Genomic DNA, 20,138 nt, shown 5'->3' with positions numbered 1-20,138 from the left:
CGTGATTGAAAGGGAAATGTGGAAGATATATTTCGTTTTTAAGGCTTCTGGCTGTCCAATATACTTTCCTTCATCGGCATTAATAATGTACACTGGCTAAGAGATAAAAACCACCCTCCAAAGGTAGCCCTTGCTCTCATCTAAAATAAAGATGCATGTGCTTATGGATCTTTTCAAGTTGGAGTTCAAACTTACAAGATCATTCTTGAGAACTCAATCAAAAATGATCGCTTCACTGTTAGGGAACAGCAATGCGCAATGTCAACACTTGCTCGTGCTGCCCCGGTGGCCAAATGGATAAGGCACTGGCCTCCTAAGCCAGGGATTGTGGGTTCGAGTCCCATCCGGGGTGCTTGTTGAGCTCCATTTTCAACAACACCTCATGGAAAGTTTAGGGTGAAGATGACAACTATTTGACTGCCATACAGTCTTGTTTGCCTGTAAATTAGTTCTTGCAAACCTCTGCCCTTTTCGAAAGATCATTTCCATGTACTGAGAGAAGTGTTAACGTGCAACAGAGTAGTATCTACTTTGTAGGGCGGCAAAATATAGCATCTTGTTAAAACACACAGTCCATTGCTTTCATCTTCATTCATGCCCCAAATACCAAAGAGTATACTTTCTACTAAGCTATGGCTATGCATTTAAACAAACAATATTTTAAATATCAAAATATAAAATAATAAATGTAAAACAAAGTATGTATATATATGTATATATATGTCATTTTTGACAATTTTTTTCATGTAATGCTCTTTATTAAAAAACAAAATTAATAATCTTGCAATTTTCACACTGGCTACTGGGGCTGTCCTTCTAAAGCCGTTTTCTTAATATCAGAGGTAGGGTTATAATGACTGATAGCACCTCTGTACACAGCTGTTAACACAGGATCTAGGAATCACAAAAGGTGATGTCACAGCTGGCCGTGATGTCACAGCTGACCCTGCAGCCCCTGAATTCCTAAGAATTTGTGCACACGCTCATTAGATGCTTCAATACAAAATAAAGTGTCAAAGTCTGTTCATTGCAGCAAACGCACATGTGCATTTCCTTAAAAAAAACAGAATGTTTGAGTTGATAAAGACCCAGCGGCCAGTGTACAAATTCTAAAATGTCTAATTTTTATTTGTAATAACGATTGTATTATGCTAATATATCTATTCTCAAAACATTCCAATAAAACCCCACAAAACCTGTTTTCAACAAAAGTTAATTTAGTGAAGAAACATTCCCATTCAAATTGATCTTATTTCTTTCTTTATGCTGTACGGCTCTACCACGACGGCTCCAGTGGCGCAATCGGTCAGCGCGCGGTACTTATAAAGCAGTAACTGTTGAGCAATGCCGAGGTTGTGAGTTCAACCCTCACCTGGAGCATTTGTTTCTTGCCTTCCTTTAGTATTTTTTACTACTGAAGTAGTTGGGCAAAGTGTCTTGAACCCGTCGACGATCTAGTCCCATGATTAAGAGAGAAATTCCAAAGAGCTCTTTGTTTTTTGCGGTATTTTTTTTTTAAAAATTGCCGCAGGTTCGAAAAGTCTTGTAAGTCCCACCATAATCTAGTACCGTGATTGAAAGGGAAATGTGGAAGATATATTTCGTTTTTAAGGCTTCTGGCTGTCCAATATACTTTCCTTCATCGGCATTAATAATGTACACTGGCTAAGAGATAAAAACCACCCTCCAAAGGTAGCCCTTGCTCTCATCTAAAATAAAGATGCATGTGCTTATGGATCTTTTCAAGTTGGAGTTCAAACTTACAAGATCATTCTTGAGAACTCAATCAAAAATGATCGCTTCACTGTTAGGGAACAGCAATGCGCAATGTCAACACTTGCTCGTGCTGCCCCGGTGGCCTAATGGATAAGGCACTGGCCTCCTAAGCCAGGGATTGTGGGTTCGAGTCCCATCCGGGGTGCTTGTTGAGCTCCATTTTCAACAACACCTCATGGAAAGTTTAGGGTGAAGATGACAACTATTTGACTGCCATACAGTCTTGTTTGCCTGTAAATTAGTTCTTGCAAACCTCTGCCCTTTTCGAAAGATCATTTCCATGTACTGAGAGAAGTGTTAACGTGCAACAGAGTAGTATCTACTTTGTAGGGCGGCAAAATATAGCATCTTGTTAAAACACACAGTCCATTGCTTTCATCTTCATTCATGCCCCAAATACCAAAGAGTATACTTTCTACTAAGCTATGGCTATGCATTTAAACAAACAATATTTTAAATATCAAAATATAAAATAATAAATGTAAAACAAAGTATGTATATATATATATATATATATATGTCATTTTTGACAATTTTTTTCATGTAATGCTCTTTATTAAAAAACAAAATTAATAATCTTGCAATTTTCACACTGGCTACTGGGGCTGTCCTTCTAAAGCCGTTTTCTTAATATCAGAGGTAGGGTTATAATGACTGATAGCACCTCTGTACACAGCTGTTAACACAGGATCTAGGAATCACAAAAGGTGATGTCACAGCTGGCCGTGATGTCACAGCTGACCCTGCAGCCCCTGAATTCCTAAGAATTTGTGCACACGCTCATTAGATGCTTCAATACAAAATAAAGTGTCAAAGTCTGTTCATTGCAGCAAACGCACATGTGCATTTCCTTAAAAAAAACAGAATGTTTGAGTTGATAAAGACCCAGCGGCCAGTGTACAAATTCTAAAATGTCTAATTTTTATTTGTAATAACGATTGTATTATGCTAATATATCTATTCTCAAAACATTCCAATAAAACCCCACAAAACCTGTTTTCAACAAAAGTTAATTTAGTGAAGAAACATTCCCATTCAAATTGATCTTATTTCTTTCTTTATGCTGTACGGCTCTACCACGACGGCTCCAGTGGCGCAATCGGTCAGCGCGCGGTACTTATAAAGCAGTAACTGTTGAGCAATGCCGAGGTTGTGAGTTCAACCCTCACCTGGAGCATTTGTTTCTTGCCTTCCTTTAGTATTTTTTACTACTGAAGTAGTTGGGCAAAGTGTCTTGAACCCGTCGACGATCTAGTCCCATGATTAAGAGAGAAATTCCAAAGAGCTCTTTGTTTTTTGCGGTATTTTTTTTTTAAAAATTGCCGCAGGTTCGAAAAGTCTTGTAAGTCCCACCATAATCTAGTACCGTGATTGAAAGGGAAATGTGGAAGATATATTTCGTTTTTAAGGCTTCTGGCTGTCCAATATACTTTCCTTCATCGGCATTAATAATGTACACTGGCTAAGAGATAAAAACCACCCTCCAAAGGTAGCCCTTGCTCTCATCTAAAATAAAGATGCATGTGCTTATGGATCTTTTCAAGTTGGAGTTCAAACTTACAAGATCATTCTTGAGAACTCAATCAAAAATGATCGCTTCACTGTTAGGGAACAGCAATGCGCAATGTCAACACTTGCTCGTGCTGCCCCGGTGGCCTAATGGATAAGGCACTGGCCTCCTAAGCCAGGGATTGTGGGTTCGAGTCCCATCCGGGGTGCTTGTTGAGCTCCATTTTCAACAACACCTCATGGAAAGTTTAGGGTGAAGATGACAACTATTTGACTGCCATACAGTCTTGTTTGCCTGTAAATTAGTTCTTGCAAACCTCTGCCCTTTTCGAAAGATCATTTCCATGTACTGAGAGAAGTGTTAACGTGCAACAGAGTAGTATCTACTTTGTAGGGCGGCAAAATATAGCATCTTGTTAAAACACACAGTCCATTGCTTTCATCTTCATTCATGCCCCAAATACCAAAGAGTATACTTTCTACTAAGCTATGGCTATGCATTTAAACAAACAATATTTTAAATATCAAAATATAAAATAATAAATGTAAAACAAAGTATGTATATATATATATATATATATGTCATTTTTGACAATTTTTTTCATGTAATGCTCTTTATTAAAAAACAAAATTAATAATCTTGCAATTTTCACACTGGCTACTGGGGCTGTCCTTCTAAAGCCGTTTTCTTAATATCAGAGGTAGGGTTATAATGACTGATAGCACCTCTGTACACAGCTGTTAACACAGGATCTAGGAATCACAAAAGGTGATGTCACAGCTGGCCGTGATGTCACAGCTGACCCTGCAGCCCCTGAATTCCTAAGAATTTGTGCACACGCTCATTAGATGCTTCAATACAAAATAAAGTGTCAAAGTCTGTTCATTGCAGCAAACGCACATGTGCATTTCCTTAAAAAAAACAGAATGTTTGAGTTGATAAAGACCCAGCGGCCAGTGTACAAATTCTAAAATGTCTAATTTTTATTTGTAATAACGATTGTATTATGCTAATATATCTATTCTCAAAACATTCCAATAAAACCCCACAAAACCTGTTTTCAACAAAAGTTAATTTAGTGAAGAAACATTCCCATTCAAATTGATCTTATTTCTTTCTTTATGCTGTACGGCTCTACCACGACGGCTCCAGTGGCGCAATCGGTCAGCGCGCGGTACTTATAAAGCAGTAACTGTTGAGCAATGCCGAGGTTGTGAGTTCAACCCTCACCTGGAGCATTTGTTTCTTGCCTTCCTTTAGTATTTTTTACTACTGAAGTAGTTGGGCAAAGTGTCTTGAACCCGTCGACGATCTAGTCCCATGATTAAGAGAGAAATTCCAAAGAGCTCTTTGTTTTTTTGCGGTATTTTTTTTTTAAAAATTGCCGCAGGTTCGAAAAGTCTTGTAAGTCCCACCATAATCTAGTACCGTGATTGAAAGGGAAATGTGGAAGATATATTTCGTTTTTAAGGCTTCTGGCTGTCCAATATACTTTCCTTCATCGGCATTAATAATGTACACTGGCTAAGAGATAAAAACCACCCTCCAAAGGTAGCCCTTGCTCTCATCTAAAATAAAGATGCATGTGCTTATGGATCTTTTCAAGTTGGAGTTCAAACTTACAAGATCATTCTTGAGAACTCAATCAAAAATGATCGCTTCACTGTTAGGGAACAGCAATGCGCAATGTCAACACTTGCTCGTGCTGCCCCGGTGGCCTAATGGATAAGGCACTGGCCTCCTAAGCCAGGGATTGTGGGTTCGAGTCCCATCCGGGGTGCTTGTTGAGCTCCATTTTCAACAACACCTCATGGAAAGTTTAGGGTGAAGATGACAACTATTTGACTGCCATACAGTCTTGTTTGCCTGTAAATTAGTTCTTGCAAACCTCTGCCCTTTTCGAAAGATCATTTCCATGTACTGAGAGAAGTGTTAACGTGCAACAGAGTAGTATCTACTTTGTAGGGCGGCAAAATATAGCATCTTGTTAAAACACACAGTCCATTGCTTTCATCTTCATTCATGCCCCAAATACCAAAGAGTATACTTTCTACTAAGCTATGGCTATGCATTTAAACAAACAATATTTTAAATATCAAAATATAAAATAATAAATGTAAAACAAAGTATGTATATATATATATATATATATGTCATTTTTGACAATTTTTTTCATGTAATGCTCTTTATTAAAAAACAAAATTAATAATCTTGCAATTTTCACACTGGCTACTGGGGCTGTCCTTCTAAAGCCGTTTTCTTAATATCAGAGGTAGGGTTATAATGACTGATAGCACCTCTGTACACAGCTGTTAACACAGGATCTAGGAATCACAAAAGGTGATGTCACAGCTGGCCGTGATGTCACAGCTGACCCTGCAGCCCCTGAATTCCTAAGAATTTGTGCACACGCTCATTAGATGCTTCAATACAAAATAAAGTGTCAAAGTCTGTTCATTGCAGCAAACGCACATGTGCATTTCCTTAAAAAAAACAGAATGTTTGAGTTGATAAAGACCCAGCGGCCAGTGTACAAATTCTAAAATGTCTAATTTTTATTTGTAATAACGATTGTATTATGCTAATATATCTATTCTCAAAACATTCCAATAAAACCCCACAAAACCTGTTTTCAACAAAAGTTAATTTAGTGAAGAAACATTCCCATTCAAATTGATCTTATTTCTTTCTTTATGCTGTACGGCTCTACCACGACGGCTCCAGTGGCGCAATCGGTCAGCGCGCGGTACTTATAAAGCAGTAACTGTTGAGCAATGCCGAGGTTGTGAGTTCAACCCTCACCTGGAGCATTTGTTTCTTGCCTTCCTTTAGTATTTTTTACTACTGAAGTAGTTGGGCAAAGTGTCTTGAACCCGTCGACGATCTAGTCCCATGATTAAGAGAGAAATTCCAAAGAGCTCTTTGTTTTTTGCGGTATTTTTTTTTTAAAAATTGCCGCAGGTTCGAAAAGTCTTGTAAGTCCCACCATAATCTAGTACCGTGATTGAAAGGGAAATGTGGAAGATATATTTCGTTTTTAAGGCTTCTGGCTGTCCAATATACTTTCCTTCATCGGCATTAATAATGTACACTGGCTAAGAGATAAAAACCACCCTCCAAAGGTAGCCCTTGCTCTCATCTAAAATAAAGATGCATGTGCTTATGGATCTTTTCAAGTTGGAGTTCAAACTTACAAGATCATTCTTGAGAACTCAATCAAAAATGATCGCTTCACTGTTAGGGAACAGCAATGCGCAATGTCAACACTTGCTTGTGCTGCCCCGGTGGCCTAATGGATAAGGCACTGGCCTCCTAAGCCAGGGATTGTGGGTTCGAGTCCCATCCGGGGTGCTTGTTGAGCTCCATTTTCAACAACACCTCATGGAAAGTTTAGGGTGAAGATGACAACTATTTGACTGCCATACAGTCTTGTTTGCCTGTAAATTAGTTCTTGCAAACCTCTGCCCTTTTCGAAAGATCATTTCCATGTACTGAGAGAAGTGTTAACGTGCAACAGAGTAGTATCTACTTTGTAGGGCGGCAAAATATAGCATCTTGTTAAAACACACAGTCCATTGCTTTCATCTTCATTCATGCCCCAAATACCAAAGAGTATACTTTCTACTAAGCTATGGCTATGCATTTAAACAAACAATATTTTAAATATCAAAATATAAAATAATAAATGTAAAACAAAGTATGTATATATATATATATATATATATATATATGTCATTTTTGACAATTTTTTTCATGTAATGCTCTTTATTAAAAAACAAAATTAATAATCTTGCAATTTTCACACTGGCTACTGGGGCTGTCCTTCTAAAGCCGTTTTCTTAATATCAGAGGTAGGGTTATAATGACTGATAGCACCTCTGTACACAGCTGTTAACACAGGATCTAGGAATCACAAAAGGTGATGTCACAGCTGGCCGTGATGTCACAGCTGACCCTGCAGCCCCTGAATTCCTAAGAATTTGTGCACACGCTCATTAGATGCTTCAATACAAAATAAAGTGTCAAAGTCTGTTCATTGCAGCAAACGCACATGTGCATTTCCTTAAAAAAAACAGAATGTTTGAGTTGATAAAGACCCAGCGGCCAGTGTACAAATTCTAAAATGTCTAATTTTTATTTGTAATAACGATTGTATTATGCTAATATATCTATTCTCAAAACATTCCAATAAAACCCCACAAAACCTGTTTTCAACAAAAGTTAATTTAGTGAAGAAACATTCCCATTCAAATTGATCTTATTTCTTTCTTTATGCTGTACGGCTCTACCACGACGGCTCCAGTGGCGCAATCGGTCAGCGCGCGGTACTTATAAAGCAGTAACTGTTGAGCAATGCCGAGGTTGTGAGTTCAACCCTCACCTGGAGCATTTGTTTCTTGCCTTCCTTTAGTATTTTTTACTACTGAAGTAGTTGGGCAAAGTGTCTTGAACCCGTCGACGATCTAGTCCCATGATTAAGAGAGAAATTCCAAAGAGCTCTTTGTTTTTTGCGGTATTTTTTTTTTAAAAATTGCCGCAGGTTCGAAAAGTCTTGTAAGTCCCACCATAATCTAGTACCGTGATTGAAAGGGAAATGTGGAAGATATATTTCGTTTTTAAGGCTTCTGGCTGTCCAATATACTTTCCTTCATCGGCATTAATAATGTACACTGGCTAAGAGATAAAAACCACCCTCCAAAGGTAGCCCTTGCTCTCATCTAAAATAAAGATGCATGTGCTTATGGATCTTTTCAAGTTGGAGTTCAAACTTACAAGATCATTCTTGAGAACTCAATCAAAAATGATCGCTTCACTGTTAGGGAACAGCAATGCGCAATGTCAACACTTGCTCGTGCTGCCCTGGTGGCCTAATGGATAAGGCACTGGCCTCCTAAGCCAGGGATTGTGGGTTCGAGTCCCATCCGGGGTGCTTGTTGAGCTCCATTTTCAACAACACCTCATGGAAAGTTTAGGGTGAAGATGACAACTATTTGACTGCCATACAGTCTTGTTTGCCTGTAAATTAGTTCTTGCAAACCTCTGCCCTTTTCGAAAGATCATTTCCATGTACTGAGAGAAGTGTTAACGTGCAACAGAGTAGTATCTACTTTGTAGGGCGGCAAAATATAGCATCTTGTTAAAACACACAGTCCATTGCTTTCATCTTCATTCATGCCCCAAATACCAAAGAGTATACTTTCTACTAAGCTATGGCTATGCATTTAAACAAACAATATTTTAAATATCAAAATATAAAATAATAAATGTAAAACAAAGTATGTATATATATATATATATATATATGTCATTTTTGACAATTTTTTTCATGTAATGCTCTTTATTAAAAAACAAAATTAATAATCTTGCAATTTTCACACTGGCTACTGGGGCTGTCCTTCTAAAGCCGTTTTCTTAATATCAGAGGTAGGGTTATAATGACTGATAGCACCTCTGTACACAGCTGTTAACACAGGATCTAGGAATCACAAAAGGTGATGTCACAGCTGGCCGTGATGTCACAGCTGACCCTGCAGCCCCTGAATTCCTAAGAATTTGTGCACACGCTCATTAGATGCTTCAATACAAAATAAAGTGTCAAAGTCTGTTCATTGCAGCAAACGCACATGTGCATTTCCTTAAAAAAAACAGAATGTTTGAGTTGATAAAGACCCAGCGGCCAGTGTACAAATTCTAAAATGTCTAATTTTTATTTGTAATAACGATTGTATTATGCTAATATATCTATTCTCAAAACATTCCAATAAAACCCCACAAAACCTGTTTTCAACAAAAGTTAATTTAGTGAAGAAACATTCCCATTCAAATTGATCTTATTTCTTTCTTTATGCTGTACGGCTCTACCACGACGGCTCCAGTGGCGCAATCGGTCAGCGCGCGGTACTTATAAAGCAGTAACTGTTGAGCAATGCCGAGGTTGTGAGTTCAACCCTCACCTGGAGCATTTGTTTCTTGCCTTCCTTTAGTATTTTTTACTACTGAAGTAGTTGGGCAAAGTGTCTTGAACCCGTCGACGATCTAGTCCCATGATTAAGAGAGAAATTCCAAAGAGCTCTTTGTTTTTTTGCGGTATTTTTTTTTTAAAAATTGCCGCAGGTTCGAAAAGTCTTGTAAGTCCCACCATAATCTAGTACCGTGATTGAAAGGGAAATGTGGAAGATATATTTCGTTTTTAAGGCTTCTGGCTGTCCAATATACTTTCCTTCATCGGCATTAATAATGTACACTGGCTAAGAGATAAAAACCACCCTCCAAAGGTAGCCCTTGCTCTCATCTAAAATAAAGATGCATGTGCTTATGGATCTTTTCAAGTTGGAGTTCAAACTTACAAGATCATTCTTGAGAACTCAATCAAAAATGATCGCTTCACTGTTAGGGAACAGCAATGCGCAATGTCAACACTTGCTCGTGCTGCCCCGGTGGCCTAATGGATAAGGCACTGGCCTCCTAAGCCAGGGATTGTGGGTTCGAGTCCCATCCGGGGTGCTTGTTGAGCTCCATTTTCAACAACACCTCATGGAAAGTTTAGGGTGAAGATGACAACTATTTGACTGCCATACAGTCTTGTTTGCCTGTAAATTAGTTCTTGCAAACCTCTGCCCTTTTCGAAAGATCATTTCCATGTACTGAGAGAAGTGTTAACGTGCAACAGAGTAGTATCTACTTTGTAGGGCGGCAAAATATAGCATCTTGTTAAAACACACAGTCCATTGCTTTCATCTTCATTCATGCCCCAAATACCAAAGAGTATACTTTCTACTAAGCTATGGCTATGCATTTAAACAAACAATATTTTAAATATCAAAATATAAAATAATAAATGTAAAACAAAGTATGTATATATATATATATATATATGTCATTTTTGACAATTTTTTTCATGTAATGCTCTTTATTAAAAAACAAAATTAATAATCTTGCAATTTTCACACTGGCTACTGGGGCTGTCCTTCTAAAGCCGTTTTCTTAATATCAGAGGTAGGGTTATAATGACTGATAGCACCTCTGTACACAGCTGTTAACACAGGATCTAGGAATCACAAAAGGTGATGTCACAGCTGGCCGTGATGTCACAGCTGACCCTGCAGCCCCTGAATTCCTAAGAATTTGTGCACACGCTCATTAGATGCTTCAATACAAAATAAAGTGTCAAAGTCTGTTCATTGCAGCAAACGCACATGTGCATTTCCTTAAAAAAAACAGAATGTTTGAGTTGATAAAGACCCAGCGGCCAGTGTACAAATTCTAAAATGTCTAATTTTTATTTGTAATAACGATTGTATTATGCTAATATATCTATTCTCAAAACATTCCAATAAAACCCCACAAAACCTGTTTTCAACAAAAGTTAATTTAGTGAAGAAACATTCCCATTCAAATTGATCTTATTTCTTTCTTTATGCTGTACGGCTCTACCACGACGGCTCCAGTGGCGCAATCGGTCAGCGCGCGGTACTTATAAAGCAGTAACTGTTGAGCAATGCCGAGGTTGTGAGTTCAACCCTCACCTGGAGCATTTGTTTCTTGCCTTCCTTTAGTATTTTTTACTACTGAAGTAGTTGGGCAAAGTGTCTTGAACCCGTCGACGATCTAGTCCCATGATTAAGAGAGAAATTCCAAAGAGCTCTTTGTTTTTTGCGGTATTTTTTTTTTAAAAATTGCCGCAGGTTCGAAAAGTCTTGTAAGTCCCACCATAATCTAGTACCGTGATTGAAAGGGAAATGTGGAAGATATATTTCGTTTTTAAGGCTTCTGGCTGTCCAATATACTTTCCTTCATCGGCATTAATAATGTACACTGGCTAAGAGATAAAAACCACCCTCCAAAGGTAGCCCTTGCTCTCATCTAAAATAAAGATGCATGTGCTTATGGATCTTTTCAAGTTGGAGTTCAAACTTACAAGATCATTCTTGAGAACTCAATCAAAAATGATCGCTTCACTGTTAGGGAACAGCAATGCGCAATGTCAACACTTGCTTGTGCTGCCCCGGTGGCCTAATGGATAAGGCACTGGCCTCCTAAGCCAGGGATTGTGGGTTCGAGTCCCATCCGGGGTGCTTGTTGAGCTCCATTTTCAACAACACCTCATGGAAAGTTTAGGGTGAAGATGACAACTATTTGACTGCCATACAGTCTTGTTTGCCTGTAAATTAGTTCTTGCAAACCTCTGCCCTTTTCGAAAGATCATTTCCATGTACTGAGAGAAGTGTTAACGTGCAACAGAGTAGTATCTACTTTGTAGGGCGGCAAAATATAGCATCTTGTTAAAACACACAGTCCATTGCTTTCATCTTCATTCATGCCCCAAATACCAAAGAGTATACTTTCTACTAAGCTATGGCTATGCATTTAAACAAACAATATTTTAAATATCAAAATATAAAATAATAAATGTAAAACAAAGTATGTATATATATATATATATATATATATATATATGTCATTTTTGACAATTTTTTTCATGTAATGCTCTTTATTAAAAAACAAAATTAATAATCTTGCAATTTTCACACTGGCTACTGGGGCTGTCCTTCTAAAGCCGTTTTCTTAATATCAGAGGTAGGGTTATAATGACTGATAGCACCTCTGTACACAGCTGTTAACACAGGATCTAGGAATCACAAAAGGTGATGTCACAGCTGGCCGTGATGTCACAGCTGACCCTGCAGCCCCTGAATTCCTAAGAATTTGTGCACACGCTCATTAGATGCTTCAATACAAAATAAAGTGTCAAAGTCTGTTCATTGCAGCAAACGCACATGTGCATTTCCTTAAAAAAAACAGAATGTTTGAGTTGATAAAGACCCAGCGGCCAGTGTACAAATTCTAAAATGTCTAATTTTTATTTGTAATAACGATTGTATTATGCTAATATATCTATTCTCAAAACATTCCAATAAAACCCCACAAAACCTGTTTTCAACAAAAGTTAATTTAGTGAAGAAACATTCCCATTCAAATTGATCTTATTTCTTTCTTTATGCTGTACGGCTCTACCACGACGGCTCCAGTGGCGCAATCGGTCAGCGCGCGGTACTTATAAAGCAGTAACTGTTGAGCAATGCCGAGGTTGTGAGTTCAACCCTCACCTGGAGCATTTGTTTCTTGCCTTCCTTTAGTATTTTTTACTACTGAAGTAGTTGGGCAAAGTGTCTTGAACCCGTCGACGATCTAGTCCCATGATTAAGAGAGAAATTCCAAAGAGCTCTTTGTTTTTTGCGGTATTTTTTTTTTAAAAATTGCCGCAGGTTCGAAAAGTCTTGTAAGTCCCACCATAATCTAGTACCGTGATTGAAAGGGAAATGTGGAAGATATATTTCGTTTTTAAGGCTTCTGGCTGTCCAATATACTTTCCTTCATCGGCATTAATAATGTACACTGGCTAAGAGATAAAAACCACCCTCCAAAGGTAGCCCTTGCTCTCATCTAAAATAAAGATGCATGTGCTTATGGATCTTTTCAAGTTGGAGTTCAAACTTACAAGATCATTCTTGAGAACTCAATCAAAAATGATCGCTTCACTGTTAGGGAACAGCAATGCGCAATGTCAACACTTGCTCGTGCTGCCCTGGTGGCCTAATGGATAAGGCACTGGCCTCCTAAGCCAGGGATTGTGGGTTCGAGTCCCATCCGGGGTGCTTGTTGAGCTCCATTTTCAACAACACCTCATGGAAAGTTTAGGGTGAAGATGACAACTATTTGACTGCCATACAGTCTTGTTTGCCTGTAAATTAGTTCTTGCAAACCTCTGCCCTTTTCGAAAGATCATTTCCATGTACTGAGAGAAGTGTTAACGTGCAACAGAGTAGTATCTACTTTGTAGGGCGGCAAAATATAGCATCTTGTTAAAACACACAGTCCATTGCTTTCATCTTCATTCATGCCCCAAATACCAAAGAGTATACTTTCTACTAAGCTATGGCTATGCATTTAAACAAACAATATTTTAAATATCAAAATATAAAATAATAAATGTAAAACAAAGTATGTATATATATATATATATATATATGTCATTTTTGACAATTTTTTTCATGTAATGCTCTTTATTAAAAAACAAAATTAATAATCTTGCAATTTTCACACTGGCTACTGGGGCTGTCCTTCTAAAGCCGTTTTCTTAATATCAGAGGTAGGGTTATAATGACTGATAGCACCTCTGTACACAGCTGTTAACACAGGATCTAGGAATCACAAAAGGTGATGTCACAGCTGGCCGTGATGTCACAGCTGACCCTGCAGCCCCTGAATTCCTAAGAATTTGTGCACACGCTCATTAGATGCTTCAATACAAAATAAAGTGTCAAAGTCTGTTCATTGCAGCAAACGCACATGTGCATTTCCTTAAAAAAAACAGAATGTTTGAGTTGATAAAGACCCAGCGGCCAGTGTACAAATTCTAAAATGTCTAATTTTTATTTGTAATAACGATTGTATTATGCTAATATATCTATTCTCAAAACATTCCAATAAAACCCCACAAAACCTGTTTTCAACAAAAGTTAATTTAGTGAAGAAACATTCCCATTCAAATTGATCTTATTTCTTTCTTTATGCTGTACGGCTCTACCACGACGGCTCCAGTGGCGCAATCGGTCAGCGCGCGGTACTTATAAAGCAGTAACTGTTGAGCAATGCCGAGGTTGTGAGTTCAACCCTCACCTGGAGCATTTGTTTCTTGCCTTCCTTTAGTATTTTTTACTACTGAAGTAGTTGGGCAAAGTGTCTTGAACCCGTCGACGATCTAGTCCCATGATTAAGAGAGAAATTCCAAAGAGCTCTTTGTTTTTTGCGGTATTTTTTTTTTAAAAATTGCCGCAGGTTCGAAAAGTCTTGTAAGTCCCACCATAATCTAGTACCGTGATTGAAAGGGAAATGTGGAAGATATATTTCGTTTTTAAGGCTTCTGGCTGTCCAATATACTTTCCTTCATCGGCATTAATAATGTACACTGGCTAAGAGATAAAAACCACCCTCCAAAGGTAGCCCTTGCTCTCATCTAAAATAAAGATGCATGTGCTTATGGATCTTTTCAAGTTGGAGTTCAAACTTACAAGATCATTCTTGAGAACTCAATCAAAAATGATCGCTTCACTGTTAGGGAACAGCAATGCGCAATGTCAACACTTGCTCGTGCTGCCCCGGTGGCCAAATGGATAAGGCACTGGCCTCCTAAGCCAGGGATTGTGGGTTCGAGTCCCATCCGGGGTGCTTGTTGAGCTCCATTTTCAACAACACCTCATGGAAAGTTTAGGGTGAAGATGACAACTATTTGACTGCCATACAGTCTTGTTTGCCTGTAAATTAGTTCTTGCAAACCTCTACCCTTTTCGAAAGATCATTTCCATGTACTGAGAGAAGTGTTAACGTGCAACAGAGTAGTATCTACTTTGTAGGGCGGCAAAATATAGCATCTTGTTAAAACACACAGTCCATTGCTTTCATCTTCATTCATGCCCCAAATACCAAAGAGTATACTTTCTACTAAGCTATGGCTATGCATTTAAACAAACAATATTTTAAATATCAAAATATAAAATAATAAATGTAAAACAAAGTATGTATATATATATATATATATATATGTCATTTTTGACAATTTTTTTCATGTAATGCTCTTTATTAAAAAACAAAATTAATAATCTTGCAATTTTCACACTGGCTACTGGGGCTGTCCTTCTAAAGCCGTTTTCTTAATATCAGAGGTAGGGTTATAATGACTGATAGCACCTCTGTACACAGCTGTTAACACAGGATCTAGGAATCACAAAAGGTGATGTCACAGCTGGCCGTGATGTCACAGCTGACCCTGCAGCCCCTGAATTCCTAAGAATTTGTGCACACGCTCATTAGATGCTTCAATACAAAATAAAGTGTCAAAGTCTGTTCATTGCAGCAAACGCACATGTGCATTTCCTTAAAAAAAACAGAATGTTTGAGTTGATAAAGACCCAGCGGCCAGTGTACAAATTCTAAAATGTCTAATTTTTATTTGTAATAACGATTGTATTATGCTAATATATCTATTCTCAAAACATTCCAATAAAACCCCACAAAACCTGTTTTCAACAAAAGTTAATTTAGTGAAGAAACATTCCCATTCAAATTGATCTTATTTCTTTCTTTATGCTGTACGGCTCTACCACGACGGCTCCAGTGGCGCAATCGGTCAGCGCGCGGTACTTATAAAGCAGTAACTGTTGAGCAATGCCGAGGTTGTGAGTTCAACCCTCACCTGGAGCATTTGTTTCTTGCCTTCCTTTAGTATTTTTTACTACTGAAGTAGTTGGGCAAAGTGTCTTGAACCCGTCGACGATCTAGTCCCATGATTAAGAGAGAAATTCCAAAGAGCTCTTTGTTTTTTGCGGTATTTTTTTTTTAAAAATTGCCGCAGGTTCGAAAAGTCTTGTAAGTCCCACCATAATCTAGTACCGTGATTGAAAGGGAAATGTGGAAGATATATTTCGTTTTTAAGGCTTCTGGCTGTCCAATATACTTTCCTTCATCGGCATTAATAATGTACACTGGCTAAGAGATAAAAACCACCCTCCAAAGGTAGCCCTTGCTCTCATCTAAAATAAAGATGCATGTGCTTATGGATCTTTTCAAGTTGGAGTTCAAACTTACAAGATCATTCTTGAGAACTCAATCAAAAATGATCGCTTCACTGTTAGGGAACAGCAATGCGCAATGTCAACACTTGCTCGTGCTGCCCCGGTGGCCAAATGGATAAGGCACTGGCCTCCTAAGCCAGGGATTGTGGGTTCGAGTCCCATCCGGGGTGCTTGTTGAGCTCCATTTTCAACAACACCTCATGGAAAGTTTAGGGTGAAGATGACAACTATTTGACTGCCATACAGTCTTGTTTGCCTGTAAATTAGTTCTTGCAAACCTCTACCCTTTTCGAAAGATCATTTCCATGTACTGAGAGAAGTGTTAACGTGCAACAGAGTAGTATCTACTTTGTAGGGCGGCAAAATATAGCATCTTGTTAAAACACACAGTCCATTGCTTTCATCTTCATTCATGCCCCAAATACCAAAGAGTATACTTTCTACTAAGCTATGGCTATGCATTTAAACAAACAATATTTTAAATATCAAAATATAAAATAATAAATGTAAAACAAAGTATGTATATATATATATATATATATATGTCATTTTTGACAATTTTTTTCATGTAATGCTCTTTATTAAAAAACAAAATTAATAATCTTGCAATTTTCACACTGGCTACTGGGGCTGTCCTTCTAAAGCCGTTTTCTTAATATCAGAGGTAGGGTTATAATGACTGATAGCACCTCTGTACACAGCTGTTAACACAGGATCTAGGAATCACAAAAGGTGATGTCACAGCTGGCCGTGATGTCACAGCTGACCCTGCAGCCCCTGAATTCCTAAGAATTTGTGCACACGCTCATTAGATGCTTCAATACAAAATAAAGTGTCAAAGTCTGTTCATTGCAGCAAACGCACATGTGCATTTCCTTAAAAAAAACAGAATGTTTGAGTTGATAAAGACCCAGCGGCCAGTGTACAAATTCTAAAATGTCTAATTTTTATTTGTAATAACGATTGTATTATGCTAATATATCTATTCTCAAAACATTCCAATAAAACCCCACAAAACCTGTTTTCAACAAAAGTTAATTTAGTGAAGAAACATTCCCATTCAAATTGATCTTATTTCTTTCTTTATGCTGTACGGCTCTACCACGACGGCTCCAGTGGCGCAATCGGTCAGCGCGCGGTACTTATAAAGCAGTAACTGTTGAGCAATGCCGAGGTTGTGAGTTCAACCCTCACCTGGAGCATTTGTTTCTTGCCTTCCTTTAGTATTTTTTACTACTGAAGTAGTTGGGCAAAGTGTCTTGAACCCGTCGACGATCTAGTCCCATGATTAAGAGAGAAATTCCAAAGAGCTCTTTGTTTTTTGCGGTATTTTTTTTTTAAAAATTGCCGCAGGTTCGAAAAGTCTTGTAAGTCCCACCATAATCTAGTACCGTGATTGAAAGGGAAATGTGGAAGATATATTTCGTTTTTAAGGCTTCTGGCTGTCCAATATACTTTCCTTCATCGGCATTAATAATGTACACTGGCTAAGAGATAAAAACCACCCTCCAAAGGTAGCCCTTGCTCTCATCTAAAATAAAGATGCATGTGCTTATGGATCTTTTCAAGTTGGAGTTCAAACTTACAAGATCATTCTTGAGAACTCAATCAAAAATGATCGCTTCACTGTTAGGGAACAGCAATGCGCAATGTCAACACTTGCTCGTGCTGCCCCGGTGGCCTAATGGATAAGGCACTGGCCTCCTAAGCCAGGGATTGTGGGTTCGAGTCCCATCCGGGGTGCTTGTTGAGCTCCATTTTCAACAACACCTCATGGAAAGTTTAGGGTGAAGATGACAACTATTTGACTGCCATACAGTCTTGTTTGCCTGTAAATTAGTTCTTGCAAACCTCTGCCCTTTTCGAAAGATCATTTCCATGTACTGAGAGAAGTGTTAACGTGCAACAGAGTAGTATCTACTTTGTAGGGCGGCAAAATATAGCATCTTGTTAAAACACACAGTCCATTGCTTTCATCTTCATTCATGCCCCAAATACCAAAGAGTATACTTTCTACTAAGCTATGGCTATGCATTTAAACAAACAATATTTTAAATATCAAAATATAAAATAATAAATGTAAAACAAAGTATGTATATATATATATATATATATATGTCATTTTTGACAATTTTTTTCATGTAATGCTCTTTATTAAAAAACAAAATTAATAATCTTGCAATTTTCACACTGGCTACTGGGGCTGTCCTTCTAAAGCCGTTTTCTTAATATCAGAGGTAGGGTTATAATGACTGATAGCACCTCTGTACACAGCTGTTAACACAGGATCTAGGAATCACAAAAGGTGATGTCACAGCTGGCCGTGATGTCACAGCTGACCCTGCAGCCCCTGAATTCCTAAGAATTTGTGCACACGCTCATTAGATGCTTCAATACAAAATAAAGTGTCAAAGTCTGTTCATTGCAGCAAACGCACATGTGCATTTCCTTAAAAAAAACAGAATGTTTGAGTTGATAGAGACCCAGCGGCCAGTGTACAAATTCTAAAATGTCTAATTTTTATTTGTAATAACGATTGTATTATGCTAATATATCTATTCTCAAAACATTCCAATAAAACCCCACAAAACCTGTTTTCAACAAAAGTTAATTTAGTGAAGAAACATTCCCATTCAAATTGATCTTATTTCTTTCTTTATGCTGTACGGCTCTACCACGACGGCTCCAGTGGCGCAATCGGTCAGCGCGCGGTACTTATAAAGCAGTAACTGTTGAGCAATGCCGAGGTTGTGAGTTCAACCCTCACCTGGAGCATTTGTTTCTTGCCTTCCTTTAGTATTTTTTACTACTGAAGTAGTTGGGCAAAGTGTCTTGAACCCGTCGACGATCTAGTCCCATGATTAAGAGAGAAATTCCAAAGAGCTCTTTGTTTTTTGCGGTATTTTTTTTTTAAAAATTGCCGCAGGTTCGAAAAGTCTTGTAAGTCCCACCATAATCTAGTACCGTGATTGAAAGGGAAATGTGGAAGATATATTTCGTTTTTAAGGCTTCTGGCTGTCCAATATACTTTCCTTCATCGGCATTAATAATGTACACTGGCTAAGAGATAAAAACCACCCTCCAAAGGTAGCCCTTGCTCTCATCTAAAATAAAGATGCATGTGCTTATGGATCTTTTCAAGTTGGAGTTCAAACTTACAAGATCATTCTTGAGAACTCAATCAAAAATGATCGCTTCACTGTTAGGGAACAGCAATGCGCAATGTCAACACTTGCTCGTGCTGCCCCGGTGGCCTAATGGATAAGGCACTGGCCTCCTAAGCCAGGGATTGTGGGTTCGAGTCCCATCCGGGGTGCTTGTTGAGCTCCATTTTCAACAACACCTCATGGAAAGTTTAGGGTGAAGATGACAACTATTTGACTGCCATACAGTCTTGTTTGCCTGTAAATTAGTTCTTGCAAACCTCTGCCCTTTTCGAAAGATCATTTCCATGTACTGAGAGAAGTGTTAACGTGCAACAGAGTAGTATCTACTTTGTAGGGCGGCAAAATATAGCATCTTGTTAAAACACACAGTCCATTGCTTTCATCTTCATTCATGCCCCAAATACCAAAGAGTATACTTTCTACTAAGCTATGGCTATGCATTTAAACAAACAATATTTTAAATATCAAAATATAAAATAATAAATGTAAAACAAAGTATGTATATATATATATATATATATATATATGTCATTTTTGACAATTTTTTTCATGTAATGCTCTTTATTAAAAAACAAAATTAATAATCTTGCAATTTTCACACTGGCTACTGGGGCTGTCCTTCTAAAGCCGTTTTCTTAATATCAGAGGTAGGGTTATAATGACTGATAGCACCTCTGTACACAGCTGTTAACACAGGATCTAGGAATCACAAAAGGTGATGTCACAGCTGGCCGTGATGTCACAGCTGACCCTGCAGCCCCTGAATTCCTAAGAATTTGTGCACACGCTCATTAGATGCTTCAATACAAAATAAAGTGTCAAAGTCTGTTCATTGCAGCAAACGCACATGTGCATTTCCTTAAAAAAAACAGAATGTTTGAGTTGATAAAGACCCAGCGGCCAGTGTACAAATTCTAAAATGTCTAATTTTTATTTGTAATAACGATTGTATTATGCTAATATATCTATTCTCAAAACATTCCAATAAAACCCCACAAAACCTGTTTTCAACAAAAGTTAATTTAGTGAAGAAACATTCCCATTCAAATTGAT

The 20,138-nt window shown here is 38.0% G+C and overlaps 25 non-coding genes across 25 annotated transcripts; all 25 read left to right on the top strand.

Moving 5' to 3' along the window:
- The first annotated feature begins 279 nt into the window (after positions 1 to 279).
- On the top strand, positions 280 to 352 carry TRNAR-CCU (transfer RNA arginine (anticodon CCU)). The gene has a single exon. It is a non-coding gene; the product is annotated as a tRNA-Arg (tRNA).
- Positions 353 to 1,287: 935 nt separating this feature from the next.
- On the top strand, positions 1,288 to 1,380 carry TRNAI-UAU (transfer RNA isoleucine (anticodon UAU)). The gene is given in 2 exon segments: positions 1,288 to 1,325; positions 1,345 to 1,380. It is a non-coding gene; the product is annotated as a tRNA-Ile (tRNA).
- Positions 1,381 to 1,848: 468 nt separating this feature from the next.
- TRNAR-CCU (transfer RNA arginine (anticodon CCU)) lies at positions 1,849 to 1,921 on the top strand. Its single transcript has one exon. It is a non-coding gene; the product is annotated as a tRNA-Arg (tRNA).
- Positions 1,922 to 2,860: 939 nt separating this feature from the next.
- TRNAI-UAU (transfer RNA isoleucine (anticodon UAU)) lies at positions 2,861 to 2,953 on the top strand. The gene is given in 2 exon segments: positions 2,861 to 2,898; positions 2,918 to 2,953. It is a non-coding gene; the product is annotated as a tRNA-Ile (tRNA).
- A 468-nt stretch (positions 2,954 to 3,421) lies between these two features.
- Positions 3,422 to 3,494, top strand: TRNAR-CCU (transfer RNA arginine (anticodon CCU)). The gene has a single exon. It is a non-coding gene; the product is annotated as a tRNA-Arg (tRNA).
- A 937-nt stretch (positions 3,495 to 4,431) lies between these two features.
- TRNAI-UAU (transfer RNA isoleucine (anticodon UAU)) lies at positions 4,432 to 4,524 on the top strand. Its single transcript is given in 2 exon segments — positions 4,432 to 4,469; positions 4,489 to 4,524. It is a non-coding gene; the product is annotated as a tRNA-Ile (tRNA).
- Positions 4,525 to 4,993: 469 nt separating this feature from the next.
- On the top strand, positions 4,994 to 5,066 carry TRNAR-CCU (transfer RNA arginine (anticodon CCU)). Its single transcript has one exon. It is a non-coding gene; the product is annotated as a tRNA-Arg (tRNA).
- Positions 5,067 to 6,003: 937 nt separating this feature from the next.
- Positions 6,004 to 6,096, top strand: TRNAI-UAU (transfer RNA isoleucine (anticodon UAU)). The gene is given in 2 exon segments: positions 6,004 to 6,041; positions 6,061 to 6,096. It is a non-coding gene; the product is annotated as a tRNA-Ile (tRNA).
- Positions 6,097 to 6,564: 468 nt separating this feature from the next.
- TRNAR-CCU (transfer RNA arginine (anticodon CCU)) lies at positions 6,565 to 6,637 on the top strand. The gene has a single exon. It is a non-coding gene; the product is annotated as a tRNA-Arg (tRNA).
- Positions 6,638 to 7,582: 945 nt separating this feature from the next.
- TRNAI-UAU (transfer RNA isoleucine (anticodon UAU)) lies at positions 7,583 to 7,675 on the top strand. Its single transcript is given in 2 exon segments — positions 7,583 to 7,620; positions 7,640 to 7,675. It is a non-coding gene; the product is annotated as a tRNA-Ile (tRNA).
- A 468-nt stretch (positions 7,676 to 8,143) lies between these two features.
- Positions 8,144 to 8,216, top strand: TRNAR-CCU (transfer RNA arginine (anticodon CCU)). Its single transcript has one exon. It is a non-coding gene; the product is annotated as a tRNA-Arg (tRNA).
- Positions 8,217 to 9,155: 939 nt separating this feature from the next.
- Positions 9,156 to 9,248, top strand: TRNAI-UAU (transfer RNA isoleucine (anticodon UAU)). Its single transcript is given in 2 exon segments — positions 9,156 to 9,193; positions 9,213 to 9,248. It is a non-coding gene; the product is annotated as a tRNA-Ile (tRNA).
- A 469-nt stretch (positions 9,249 to 9,717) lies between these two features.
- Positions 9,718 to 9,790, top strand: TRNAR-CCU (transfer RNA arginine (anticodon CCU)). Its single transcript has one exon. It is a non-coding gene; the product is annotated as a tRNA-Arg (tRNA).
- Positions 9,791 to 10,727: 937 nt separating this feature from the next.
- On the top strand, positions 10,728 to 10,820 carry TRNAI-UAU (transfer RNA isoleucine (anticodon UAU)). Its single transcript is given in 2 exon segments — positions 10,728 to 10,765; positions 10,785 to 10,820. It is a non-coding gene; the product is annotated as a tRNA-Ile (tRNA).
- A 468-nt stretch (positions 10,821 to 11,288) lies between these two features.
- TRNAR-CCU (transfer RNA arginine (anticodon CCU)) lies at positions 11,289 to 11,361 on the top strand. The gene has a single exon. It is a non-coding gene; the product is annotated as a tRNA-Arg (tRNA).
- A 947-nt stretch (positions 11,362 to 12,308) lies between these two features.
- Positions 12,309 to 12,401, top strand: TRNAI-UAU (transfer RNA isoleucine (anticodon UAU)). Its single transcript is given in 2 exon segments — positions 12,309 to 12,346; positions 12,366 to 12,401. It is a non-coding gene; the product is annotated as a tRNA-Ile (tRNA).
- A 468-nt stretch (positions 12,402 to 12,869) lies between these two features.
- On the top strand, positions 12,870 to 12,942 carry TRNAR-CCU (transfer RNA arginine (anticodon CCU)). The gene has a single exon. It is a non-coding gene; the product is annotated as a tRNA-Arg (tRNA).
- Positions 12,943 to 13,881: 939 nt separating this feature from the next.
- TRNAI-UAU (transfer RNA isoleucine (anticodon UAU)) lies at positions 13,882 to 13,974 on the top strand. The gene is given in 2 exon segments: positions 13,882 to 13,919; positions 13,939 to 13,974. It is a non-coding gene; the product is annotated as a tRNA-Ile (tRNA).
- A 468-nt stretch (positions 13,975 to 14,442) lies between these two features.
- Positions 14,443 to 14,515, top strand: TRNAR-CCU (transfer RNA arginine (anticodon CCU)). The gene has a single exon. It is a non-coding gene; the product is annotated as a tRNA-Arg (tRNA).
- Positions 14,516 to 15,454: 939 nt separating this feature from the next.
- TRNAI-UAU (transfer RNA isoleucine (anticodon UAU)) lies at positions 15,455 to 15,547 on the top strand. The gene is given in 2 exon segments: positions 15,455 to 15,492; positions 15,512 to 15,547. It is a non-coding gene; the product is annotated as a tRNA-Ile (tRNA).
- A 468-nt stretch (positions 15,548 to 16,015) lies between these two features.
- On the top strand, positions 16,016 to 16,088 carry TRNAR-CCU (transfer RNA arginine (anticodon CCU)). The gene has a single exon. It is a non-coding gene; the product is annotated as a tRNA-Arg (tRNA).
- A 939-nt stretch (positions 16,089 to 17,027) lies between these two features.
- Positions 17,028 to 17,120, top strand: TRNAI-UAU (transfer RNA isoleucine (anticodon UAU)). The gene is given in 2 exon segments: positions 17,028 to 17,065; positions 17,085 to 17,120. It is a non-coding gene; the product is annotated as a tRNA-Ile (tRNA).
- Positions 17,121 to 17,588: 468 nt separating this feature from the next.
- Positions 17,589 to 17,661, top strand: TRNAR-CCU (transfer RNA arginine (anticodon CCU)). Its single transcript has one exon. It is a non-coding gene; the product is annotated as a tRNA-Arg (tRNA).
- A 939-nt stretch (positions 17,662 to 18,600) lies between these two features.
- TRNAI-UAU (transfer RNA isoleucine (anticodon UAU)) lies at positions 18,601 to 18,693 on the top strand. The gene is given in 2 exon segments: positions 18,601 to 18,638; positions 18,658 to 18,693. It is a non-coding gene; the product is annotated as a tRNA-Ile (tRNA).
- Positions 18,694 to 19,161: 468 nt separating this feature from the next.
- TRNAR-CCU (transfer RNA arginine (anticodon CCU)) lies at positions 19,162 to 19,234 on the top strand. Its single transcript has one exon. It is a non-coding gene; the product is annotated as a tRNA-Arg (tRNA).
- The last annotated feature ends 904 nt before the right edge of the window (positions 19,235 to 20,138 follow it).

The sequence above is a fragment of the Phyllobates terribilis genome, unplaced genomic scaffold (genome assembly GCF_046119375.1).
Source record: "Phyllobates terribilis strain yellow unplaced genomic scaffold, ASM4611937v1 Scaffold_11__3_contigs__length_659146591, whole genome shotgun sequence".
Classification (NCBI taxonomy): domain Eukaryota; kingdom Metazoa; phylum Chordata; class Amphibia; order Anura; family Dendrobatidae; genus Phyllobates; species Phyllobates terribilis.
Note: the sequence above shows the minus strand (reverse complement) of the source record. Positions and strands in the feature narration are given on the sequence as shown.